General features: G+C 39.4%; 1 non-coding gene across 1 annotated transcript; it reads right to left on the bottom strand.

Annotated features, from left to right (window-relative positions):
* Nucleotides 1–232: 232 nt before the first annotated feature.
* LOC145003657 (small nucleolar RNA R71) lies at nt 233–339 on the bottom strand. Its single transcript, XR_013662107.1, has one exon. It is a non-coding gene; the product is annotated as a small nucleolar RNA R71 (small nucleolar RNA).
* Between the last annotated feature and the right edge of the window lie 11,594 nt (nt 340–11,933).

Raw genomic sequence — 11,933 nt, forward strand, 5'->3', positions numbered from 1 at the left:
CGGAAAAGACCACAAAGACGCTTACAAACACTTGGATGAAGTCAATGATGTAGCTGATTATTTTAATGTTCCAAACGTGCCTCGCGGAACTCAACTACTTTGCATGCTTCCGGTTACATTGAAGGGTGCTGTAAAGGATTGGCTCAAGTCACTTCCCCCCGGATCCATCACTACATGGGCCAAGATGAAAGAAGAGTTTATTGATCAATTTTGCCCACCCTCAAAGATATATAAGTTAAAGAAAGCCATAGCCAACTTTGAACAACAAGCTGGAGAATCACTTTATGAGGCTTGGGAGAGGTATAAAAGTTTACTAAGGAATTACCCACATCATGATCTTAATAGCCAACAAGAAGTCTCCATTTTCTATGATGGAGTGAATGTTATAACAAGGCAATTACTTAACTCGCAAGGCCCACTCACAAGAAAGCACCCCCGATGATAAAGCAACTAATTGAATAATTCTCTAAGCATTCTAGAGAATACCACAATCTAAGGAATGATGTGACGAGGGGATCAACTTATGCAACTTCAGAAGATTTATCAGCAGTTATGGCTATGTTGAAAAACATGGATAGGAGGATGGATAAAATGGATCAAACAATACATGCTATTCGGGTGGGTTGTGAGAATTGTAATGGACCTCATCTTACTAGAGATTGTGACTTGGACGAGAACGTGAATAAGAAGGTGCAAGTGTGCTAATCAAGTGGTGATAAATATGATGATGATTGGCGAAAACCCAAGAAAGAATGGCTTCCTTATGATGAGTACAAGAAGGCTAAGGAGGAGAAGTATAAACAAAAAGGAAGAGGTTTTTACCAAAAGGAGGAGCCGGCCCAAGAAAGAAAACCAAGTTTGGAGGAAATGCTTACTAAATTTTTAGCTGCTTCATAAAAGAGACACAATGACCATGATGCTGCAATACAAGAGACAAGAACAATACTTAGAAATAAACAAGCATCTATACACAACATTGAGACGCGGCTGGGGCAACTTGCCCAACAAATTAATTAAAGATCATCGGGAGAACTTCCTATTAAAACCGAAAACAACCCATGAGGCGCATATATAAATATCGTGACAACTAGAAGTGGGAAGATAATTACCCCTTTGGCCCCTATTTAGAATGAAGATCCCAAGAAGTTACAAAAGGAGGATGTAGAAAAACATCGCCATAATCAAAATCAGTTGGACCCAGACCCTACACGCCGAGTCTAGAATATGGACTCAACGAGTCCGATGCCTAATCAGAAAAATCAGCCTCTTGCGAATCCATATCAACCTCCATTGCCATATCCAGCCCGAGCTAAGTAAGAAAAGTATGAAGAAGACTACCAGAAGTTTCTAGACCACATAAAGGCTCTTCAAATTAATATACCATTCATCGAAGTAGTTGCACAAATGCCAAAATACGCCAAATTCCTCAAGGAGCTTCTAACCAATAGAAGGAAGATGGAAGAAGTGAAGGAAGTGGTTCTTAATGAGAATTGCTCAACTGTTATGTTGAACAAGTTATCGAAGAAGAAGGGTGACCCGGAAAGCTTAACATTTCCTTGCCAATTTGGGAATTTGGCCACCATTCATGCTTTGGCTGATTCGGGAGCAAGTGTAAATCTCATGCCATATTCATTTTTCAAGAAATTAGATCTCCCGGAGACGAGGCCAATTCGAATGGCAATCCACTTAGCAAATAAAATGGTTACATTCCCAAGAGGAATATGCGAAGATCTATTGGTGAAGGTTGATAAGTTGGTGTTCCCCACGGATTTTATAATTTTGGACATGGAAATGGATCCTCAAGTCCCGATCATCCTTGGAATGCCTTTCCTTAACACCGCAAGCGCTATAGTTGTCATGCGAGATTCAAAACTTACTCTACGGGTGGGAGATGAATCAGTCACTTTCGGGGTTGATTTAGCCATGAAGCATGCAAGGAATAGTGATGACACGACATTTTCGATTGATATGTTAGATGAATTAATGGAGGAATGGAATAATGAAGAACCAAAAAAGTCCACCATCACCTTTGATGAAGAACTTGCTGCTGAAAGAGACCTACGGGAAATAGAGAGACTGCTGGAAGAAGCTGATTATAATGAATTAATAAAGACCACTGAGCAGTCTACTCGTCGAGTCCATATGAAGAACCCTGAGTTATCGCAAATTCCGCCCAGGACTCGACAAGTCCCTTCACTGGGCTCGACGCGTTCACCATGCAGAACACGAAAATTGAGCTGAAATCACTACCAGATCACTTGGAGTACATGTTTCTTGAAGAAGGCCAACAAAAACCTGTAATTATAGCTGCTGATTTGGCCAAACATGAAAAAGAAAGTCTTGTGGATGTACTAAAGAAGAGGCAATGTGCTATAGCATGGAAGATTACCGACATCAAGGGAATTAGTCCAGCCTATTGTTCTCATACAATTAACTTAGAAGAGGGGGATAAACCTATAGTTCAACGCCAAAGAAGACTAAACCCGAACATGCAAGAAGTTGTGAAAAAGAAGGTGGTGAAATTACTAGATGCCAGGATTATTTATTCGATTTCCGATAGCCCATGGGTGATCTCGGTGCAAGTTGTACCAAATAAAGGAGGAATGATGGTAGTGGCAAACGAAAATAACGAATTAATTCCAACAAGAACGGTTACCGAGTGGCGTGTTTGAATCGACTATCGAAAACTAAATGATGCCACCTGCAAGGACCATTTTTTGTTACCATTTATTGACCAAATGCTCGAGAGGTTGTCCGAGCTTCTTTGTTACTGTTTTCTTGATGGTTTTTCAGGTTATTTTCAAATCCCAATCGATCCACAAGATCAAGAGAATACCACTTTTACATGCCCAAGTGGAACATTCATATATAGACACATGCCCTTTAGGTTATGCAATGCACCAGCTACTTTCCAAAGGTGCATGATGGCCATCTTCCATGACATGATCGAGAAATTCATGGAGGTTTTCATGGATGACTTCTCAGTTTTCGGGTCCTCCTTTGAAGATTTTTTGTCCAACTTGGATTTAATGCTAGCAAGATGTGAGAAGACCAACCTTTTCCTTAATTGGGAGAAGTGTCATTTTATGGTAAAGGAAGGAATTATGCTAGGACACAAGGTATAGAGAATAAGGATAGAGGTGGATAGAGCAAAGGTGGACACTATAGCCAAACTACCACCTCCATCAAATGTCAAAGGGGTAAGAAGTTTTCTAGGTCATGCGGGGTTTTATAGGCGCTTTATTAAAGACTTTTCGAAGATTACAAGGCCCTTGACTCAAATGCTTTTGAAGGATGCACCATTCAACTTTTCCAAAGAATGTCATGAAGCATTTTATCTACTAAAGGAAAGATTAACTACTACTACTATTATGATAGCACCAAATTGGAATCTTCCTTTCAAACTCATGTGCGATGCTAGAGACTTTGCTGTTGGAGCTGTTTTGGGGCAAAGAATTGACAAACATTTTCAACCTATCTACTATGCAAGTAAGACCTTGAACCCAACACAAGAGAACTACACTACTACAGAAAAGGAGCTACTAGTAGTGGTCTTTGCCTTTGATAAATTTCGCTCATATTTGGTTTTGTCAAAAACGACAGTTTTTATCGATCATTCTGCCCTTAAGTATATCTTTACTAAACAAGATGAAAAGCCCCGATTGATACGATGGGTCCTACTTTTACAAGAATTTGATATTGAAATACGCGATAAAAAGGGAATGGAGAATGTAGCTGCCGACCACTTATCAAGACTAAAAAACCCGCATTTGGAAGCATTGGAAGAAGATAAATTGGAGATGACTTTCTGGACGAGTACATTTTAGTGACCACGGGGAAGGAGCCATGTTTTGCAGATATAACTAATTACTTAACTACCAAGTATATCCCAAAAGATTTTACCCGCCAACAAAAGAAGAAATTCTTTTCAGAAATAAAATACTACTTTTGGGACGAGCCATATCTTTTCCAAAGCTGCACGGATGGGATCATAAGGAGATGTGTATTTGGGAAGGAAAGCCGAGAAATTTTGGAGCATTGCCATAGCGGGCCCACCAGTGCACATCATGGAGCACATTACACGGCTAAGAAGATATTTGACATTGGCTTTTATTGGCCCACAATATTTAAAGATGCTACCCAATATGTTAAAGAGTGTGATGCATGGCAAAGAGCGGGAAACATATCACCCCGAAACGAGATGCCCTAACATAGTATTCATGTGTGTGAAGTGTTTGATGTATGGGGGTTCGATTTCATGGGACCATTTCCAATGTCAAAAGGGAACAAATATATTTTGGTGGCGGTTGATTATGTATCCAAATGGGCGGAGGCACAAGCTTTACCAACTAATGATGCTCGGGTGGTGGTGCGCTTTCTAAAAAAGTTATTATCAAGATTTGGAGTTCCTAAAGCTCTTATTAGTGACTGGGGCACTCACTTTGCCAATGATCAATTAGAAAAAGTGTTAAGAAAATATGGGATAACCCATAAATTCTCTACATCTTACCATCCACAAACAAGTGGGCAAACTGAAGTGACGAATAGAGCATTAAAAAGAATTTTGGAGAGATCGGTGGGTAGCAATTGAAAGGAATGGTCGGATAGGTTAGATGATGCACTTTGGGCCTTCCGAACAGCTTTCAAAACACCTATTGGTACTACACCATATAGGCTAGTTTATGGGAAGCAATGTCATTTACTGGTAGAAATAGAGCATAAAGCTTTTGATGCTTTAAAAATGTGCAATTTTGATGTAGCTGAACTTAGAACCAACCGGTTGATGCAAATGAATGCTCTTGAAGAACTAGGAATGAGGCTTACACTAGCTCCTTGATTTACAAAGAAAAAACCAAGAATTGGCATGACAAAAGAATCATGGGTAATAAGGACTTTCACGAAGGGCAAAAAGTGATACTTTTTAATTCAAGGCTCAAACTCTTTCCGAGCAAGCTAAAGCCACGATGGGATGGTCCATTTATAGTGAAGAAAGTTTTTCCACATGGAGCTATCAAGTAATTATCAAGATATGACACTCCTTTCAAAGTTAATGGACATAGGGTGAAAAAATATGAAGAAGGAATTCCGAGGAATGAAGAACTTGAAGGAGGGCTGCTGCTGGAAGGCATGGCAGAAACGTAGAGCGGGAATGAGTCCAGCTAACGACTCCTTAAAAAGAAGCGCTCCCGGGAGGCAAACCGAGTTTAGAGTTTGCATTTCTTTTCCCTTTATTTTTCTTTTTTGTTTTTCACTTTTAGGATCTGTTTGTTTTTTTCAATCTTCTTCTAAAATACTCGCCGAGTTCACGAACTACTCGACGAGTATTTTCTAAAATCCACGAAAAAACGCAGACTCGCGTATCTACTCGGCGAGTAGGTGTTCCTACTCGACGAGTCCAAGTTTTTAATTGAATTTTTTTTACAATCTGTAAATAAGGGTTTCTTTTACCCTAATCATTTTCACCAGTCGCCTCCCAAGCATACTCATCGAGCACTGGGTTTTCTCTCAAGCAACTTCTTTGATTTCTTGCTGAATCTTCATCTACAAGGCCAAAGGTAGGATTTTTCCTTCAGATTCGTGCTAAAGGTCACAACTTTAACAATTTTAGTGCTTATTTTGCTAAAATCCGGATTTGGTGGATTACTCCAATTCTAGGGTTTTGATTTTAGGATAAATTAGGAGGATATGGACAAAATTTCTAGCGAATTTATGCTTAAAGGACTTAGAACATCAAACCCCTGTGCAATTTTCTATGTTTTGTTGACACAATCTGGATCGAGAAGGGAACTGCACTCACAGTTCATACTACTCGCCAAGTAGTTCATGAACTCGGTGAGTTCATGTTATGTTGGATCTGTTATGGTTAATTTTAATTTTCTGGGTTTTGTTTGTTGTTGTTTTCTTGATGTTGTTCTGCAGAAATCATGTCCAGAAGAGGTCAGAACTCTAGAGGAGGAGGTTATGGAGACATTCCATGGCTTGACTTCCCACAAATTACTTCAAGGTCTTCGTAAGCTTGGGCGAAAAATAAATTGGAGACGCTGAAACAGAAAGAGATTTATCTCCCCAATGCAGTTAATTGGGATTAGCTGAGTCAAACTGGGTTGGAAGAGGAGTTAACACCCTATTTAGTGAAATATTTTGAAGTGAGAGGAACAACAATAATATGTGATGGGTGGATGCAGCTTTTCAAAATACAAGAACCCGTATTTACAAAACTATGTTGGCATCGCACATAGGGTGGAAATCAACCGATTTTCAAAAATTTATAATTTTCGCATATGGGCTCAGTTTTCAACGTTCTTTATATCCACGTGTAGGTAAAATACTAGCTACAACTTTCATTTTGACTCTGTTGGCTAATTCTTTACCCATCTTCAATCTAACAGTAGGAGGAGATTAGACTGTTAAATGACCGTGAAACATTCGTAACTCCTTCATACGGAGTCCATTTTCGTCTGTCTGTTTATCATTGACTTCCTATTAATGAGATATTCAACACTCATTTAGGTCGCTTAAGCCAAAAACCGCTCTAACTAAAATTCATGTTTCAGGGTCGTGCACTACTAGGCCAAATCTTAGAAAAATCATAACTTCCTCATACGAAGTTAGATTTGGATGTTCTTTTTATGGACGCTCTCAGGTTAACATATTCTACAACTTTCATTTAGATCACTAAGGTTAAAATTCTCTCTATCATAAATTCACTATTTACGTATTCCCGGTGCTGTGCTGGTTCCATCACGAAACTTCAACGGGTCATAACTTCTTCATTATAACTTAGATTCCAGCGTTCTTTATATGTACGGAACCCTTGAGACATGTTCTACAACTTCGTTAAGATTATTTATTCTAAATAATCTTTTGTCGAAAAGTCGTTTCCAACCCCTATTATCTCTAAATTGACTAGCACGGATCTACGGGCGTTACATTAACCCTTCATTGGAGAGTGTGGGTTCCATACTGGGCCGGTGCACATCAGGTTTTGATGGAGGAGGCTCACAAGTGAGAATTCATCACAAAGAGACAAAGATGTATAGAGATCTCCTGCCTGATTATTGTTGGTCATGTATAAAGCGAGACGTGGCCTGGTACGTGGAGAGGTGCTTGACTTGTAGGAAAGTCACGACCGAGCATTATCGACCTCACAGAAAACAGAGTCGTTAGAAGTTCCTGTTTGGAAATGGGAAGAGATTACAATGGATTTTATCACAAAGGTGCCACAGATGGCGTGCATAGTGGATTCTATATGGGTCATCGTGGATCGATTGACCAAGAGCGTGAATTTTATTCCGATCAAGGAGGGCATTTCGGTAGAGAAGTTGGGCGATATCTACATTCGGGAGGTGGTGCGACGTCATGGGGTTCCAGTTTCTGTGGTCTCTGATAGGGATGTTCAGTTTACTTCCAGGTTCTGGAAGAGATTCTACGAGAGTTGGGTACTCATATGCATTTCATCACGACTTTCCACCTGCAAACTGAAGGTCAAAGTGAGCGAACTATCTGGACTTTGGAAGACATGTTGCGGGCATGTATTCTGGATTTTGCGTTAGTTGGGATACATATCTTCCTTTGGCGTAATTTCCGTATAACAACAACTATCATGCCAACATTGATCGACTTCCTTTTGAGATGCTCTCCGAGAGGAAGTGTAGGACCCCGATATGTAGGGGTGAGGTCGGTCAGAGGGTCGTGGGGAGTACCGAGATAGTACTCAAAATGATGAAATTGATTCAGCAGGTTCGCAACAAACTTCAGACAAATCAAAATTGATACATGATTTACGCAGATAGACGTCGGTCAAACTTGGAGTTCCATGTTAGGGACATGGTGCTCCGGAAGGTGTTACCTTGGAAATGTGTCATCCGATTCAGGAAGCGGGGTAAGCTGAGACCCATGTATATGTTGGATTAGGTGTCTAAGCCCATAACTATAATTGGTATGCACTTGACCCGATTGTAGCATGTTCCTTTTGGATTTCCTTCACCAAAGCAATTTAATAGGATGGACTTTTGAGAAGAGGTTATTTTTCTTTTATTAATATATTATAAGTATAATATATTAATTGAGAAATCATATTATTTCATTAGTATTGATCAATAATTAATTTAGTGATCAAAAGAGACTGATTAAATATACAAGGATTGGTTATGTAAATCAGTAATACTTATAGTTGAGCTAATGATCCATGATTGGTTAGGGTGGGATAAACATATGAGATTGTCCATAGAGGTTGAACCCATGTAACCTAAAGGATATGAATGGTCATGTGAATTAGGTTTTGCATGGATGTAACCCTAGAATTTTCCATACTATAAAAGGAACCCCATAGTCACCAAAATCGGCTCCCTATGCATTCCAAAAAGAGAGACAACCGATTTTGAGCTACCTACCCACTTCTTATAAGCCTCCTTTTGCACTTGGTGTTTGTGACACATTAGATGCATCACATTTGAGGTGCTAAAGCTTTTGAAGGCCAAGAACTATAAGCTACACTAAGAGGTATTCATCTACTTTGGTTTTATGTTGTACATCTCAAATTTTGTATGCTAGTTTAGGCTTCATGCTTTGGAAACAATATTGCATGTATAATAGAGAAAACTTAGATCCAAAGCATCTAGGGTTGCTTGTGAACCATAAGAGTGTTATAGTACTCAAAGCCCAACAGTATATTGGTCCTTTCAGGGTGTTATCCTGGGTGGGCAGGGTTGTATATCGTTTGGATTTGCCAGCAGAGCTCAGTCGATCCATAACACTTTTCATATCTCTTGGTTGCGGAAATGTTTGGTTGATGATTCCGTAATGGTTCCATTGGAGGACATTCAGGTGGATGACCACCTGAATTATATAGAGATACCAGTAACAATCCTTTCCAGGAGAACGGAGACTTTGCGAAACAAGGTGGAGTATCTTGTGTAGGTACAATGGCAACACCGAAAGGGTTCAGAGTGGACATAGGGACCCAAGGACAAGATGAGGGAGCATTACCCAGAGTTATTTGAGGTAGCGGACTTCCAGGACAAAGTCTAATTCAAGTGAGGGAGAATTATAACACACAATTCAAGGTATTTTCATTTTGGACCCTTGGTGTGTAATTACTTTTCAATTTTGGTCCTTAGGGGACATGATGGTAATTTTGGGAGAATGGTGTGTATGTTGGGAGTTCCTCCTGAAAGTTGGGCATACGTAATCAGGGGATATACCCTAATTTTAGGGTTTGGACCCTATTTAAGTAACCTTTTGTCCCAAGGCTCTCTCACTTCCCATCCTCCATTGCCCTTTTGAGTCCTATTTAGAAACCCTAGCTCATTCCAAGAGAGAGTTGACATTTGTGTGTGTTTTGGTGTGTGTTTGGTGTAACTTCAAGAAGAAGAAATTTGGAGAAGGATCCTTGATCAAGGAGGAGCTTGTATATCTAGATTCCACTTATTATTTCTAGTTTCGTTGAGGTATAAAGCTTGGACCTCGCTCATTCTATGCTTAGATCTAGTTGTTATGGAGTTTTGGTCACTTTTTGGTCCTATGAATGAGATCTAGTGTAATTTTATCACTTCACAAGTTATGAGTTGCTCCTATTGATGTTTATGAGATCCATAGTCCACAAAGTTAGCATCTTGATGGTTGAGGATCAACCATGCATGAGTTTATGTCCATTTGGTGAAAGTAGGGTGCTAAATCTTAAGTTTTGGTTATTTTGAGCCATGCAAAGACTCCAAGTTAGTGACTTTATGGATTAAGACTTTCCCCATGGATTGGATCTGCAATTTGATCATTTACTCTTAAGCATTAAAGACTTAATGGATGAAAAGAGTTGAAGGTAGCGTACGTCGAGCGTACGATGTGCGTACGTGTTTGGATCCTTGAATCATTGTAGCCACCTAGTACGCCGGACGTACCAGGGGAAGGATCAATGTTTGCGACCAGGTGGACTTTTGACTTTTTGGCCGCCTTTAGGCTTTAGGGTGTTGAGCCTTTGTTGGGCCACAAGTCTTTCTGATATTAGGCCACTGTTAGGGCTTGAGCATTCTTAGATTTGGGCCCATATTGGGCTTTAAGTGTCCTTTAGTAATTGGGTCATTATTGGACATTTGTGCCTTTGAGTTGGGCCTCGGATTTTAGGTCAATTGAGGGAAGGGTAAAATTGTCTTTTACCATGGGTATCGATATTAGTTGATTAAATTCTAATTCCGGTTTATAAACCAGTTATTAATTAGGGTTTTATTTGATTGGTTAGTGTAGGGATTCTCTAGGTCAGCAGCTCGAGCATCTATTTGAGTAATAGTAGACTGAGATGAGTTTGCTCACTATATTGTATTACTGTAGGACACTAGGGATTATATGTGTTCTTGTAGTCTTTGTGACTCTTGTTGTATATGTTGTATGCATGTGTGCCTGTTTGCTATATGTATGTGGGGTGAAATAGACCCGGGGGTGAAATAGATCTGGTACAGCTTTGTGCTGACATATGAGTTGAAATAGACTCAGGGATGAAATAGACCACGTATGGCCTTAGGCCGACATATGTGTCGAAATAGACTCGGGGGTGAAATAAACCCGATAGCCTTAGGATGGCGTATATGTATGGTATGCGGTATTTTAGGGAACTCACTAAATTTGTGCTTACAGTTTCCAGTTTATGTTTCAGGTACTTCTGGATCGAAGGGGATGAGCTCGGGATGATCGCATCGCACACACCATGACTTTTCGTTTATTTGATTCTGATGTATTTTGGATGATTATGGATACATTATTATTTCCCTATGGTTTTGATAAACACGTTTGATTGATATTTTATTTATAAAACAAAAAATTTTGGTTCTGAGTTTTAGGATGTTACAATGTCTACATGAAGCAACTGCATGGTTTTAAAGATCCCACCAAGCCTAATAATGTGTGTCGCCTCCATAAAGGAATCTATGGGCTTAAGCAAGCTCCGAGAGATTGGTTCACTAAACTAAAGATATATCACATCACTTAAGGCTTTTGTGCTTTTCAATCCGATACATATTAGTTTTTTCATCACTCATCTTTCATAACCATATATGTATTGGTTTATGTTGATCGCCTCATAATCACATTTACAATTGTATCCTTTATTCAACGATTCATTAACCAAATCCTTGATGTATTTTCTCTTAAAGATTTGATGACCAAAATTTATTTATTGGGATTCAAATCATACACAACTCCACTAGCCTTACTATGAGTCAAATGAGGTATACCAGTGGCCTTCTACTACCCATATGGATAATGCCACTCCCATCTCCATACCGGCTGACAGTCAATCCCGTTTAACAATTCATTGTGACCCTTTCTCTAATCTGACACTATACAAGCATATTGTTGGATCCTTACAACACACCACCATCACCCGGCCCGATATTACATTTGCTGTAAATCGAGTATGTCAATATATGCATTCCCCTACCTTTCACATTTTCAGGATGTCAAAAGAATTCTAAGGTATCTCAAAGGAACTATCAACCAATGCTTACACTTCAAGCCCACACATGCTACATCACTTTTTTCCTACTCAAATGCTGGAGGGATGTCTAATTAAGATGACATTCGATCACAATATGGTTTTGCAAATTTTCATGGTTCCAATCTCATCAGCTCGACATACCGAAAACAATGAGTGGTTGCGCGCTCTAGTATCAAAGTGGAATACCAATCCTTAGCCTACACATCCGTTGAATTAATTTGGATTGAGAAACTATTGGTCGGACTAATTGTTCCTCTGTTGGATCCTCTGTTACTTTTATGTGATAACACTGGAACTATTTTTATGACAAATAATATAGTAATACGAACTTGATCCAAATATATTGCTATGGATTTTCACTTTATTAAAGAGTAAGTTAAAGTTACGGAACTCACAATTGGCTTTTTTTGTTCGGTTAACAAATTAGTTGTCATCTTTACTAAACCTC

This window comes from Lactuca saligna, chromosome 6 (genome assembly GCF_052625555.1).
Source record: "Lactuca saligna cultivar CGN05327 chromosome 6, ASM5262555v1, whole genome shotgun sequence".
Classification (NCBI taxonomy): Eukaryota; Viridiplantae; Streptophyta; class Magnoliopsida; order Asterales; family Asteraceae; genus Lactuca; species Lactuca saligna.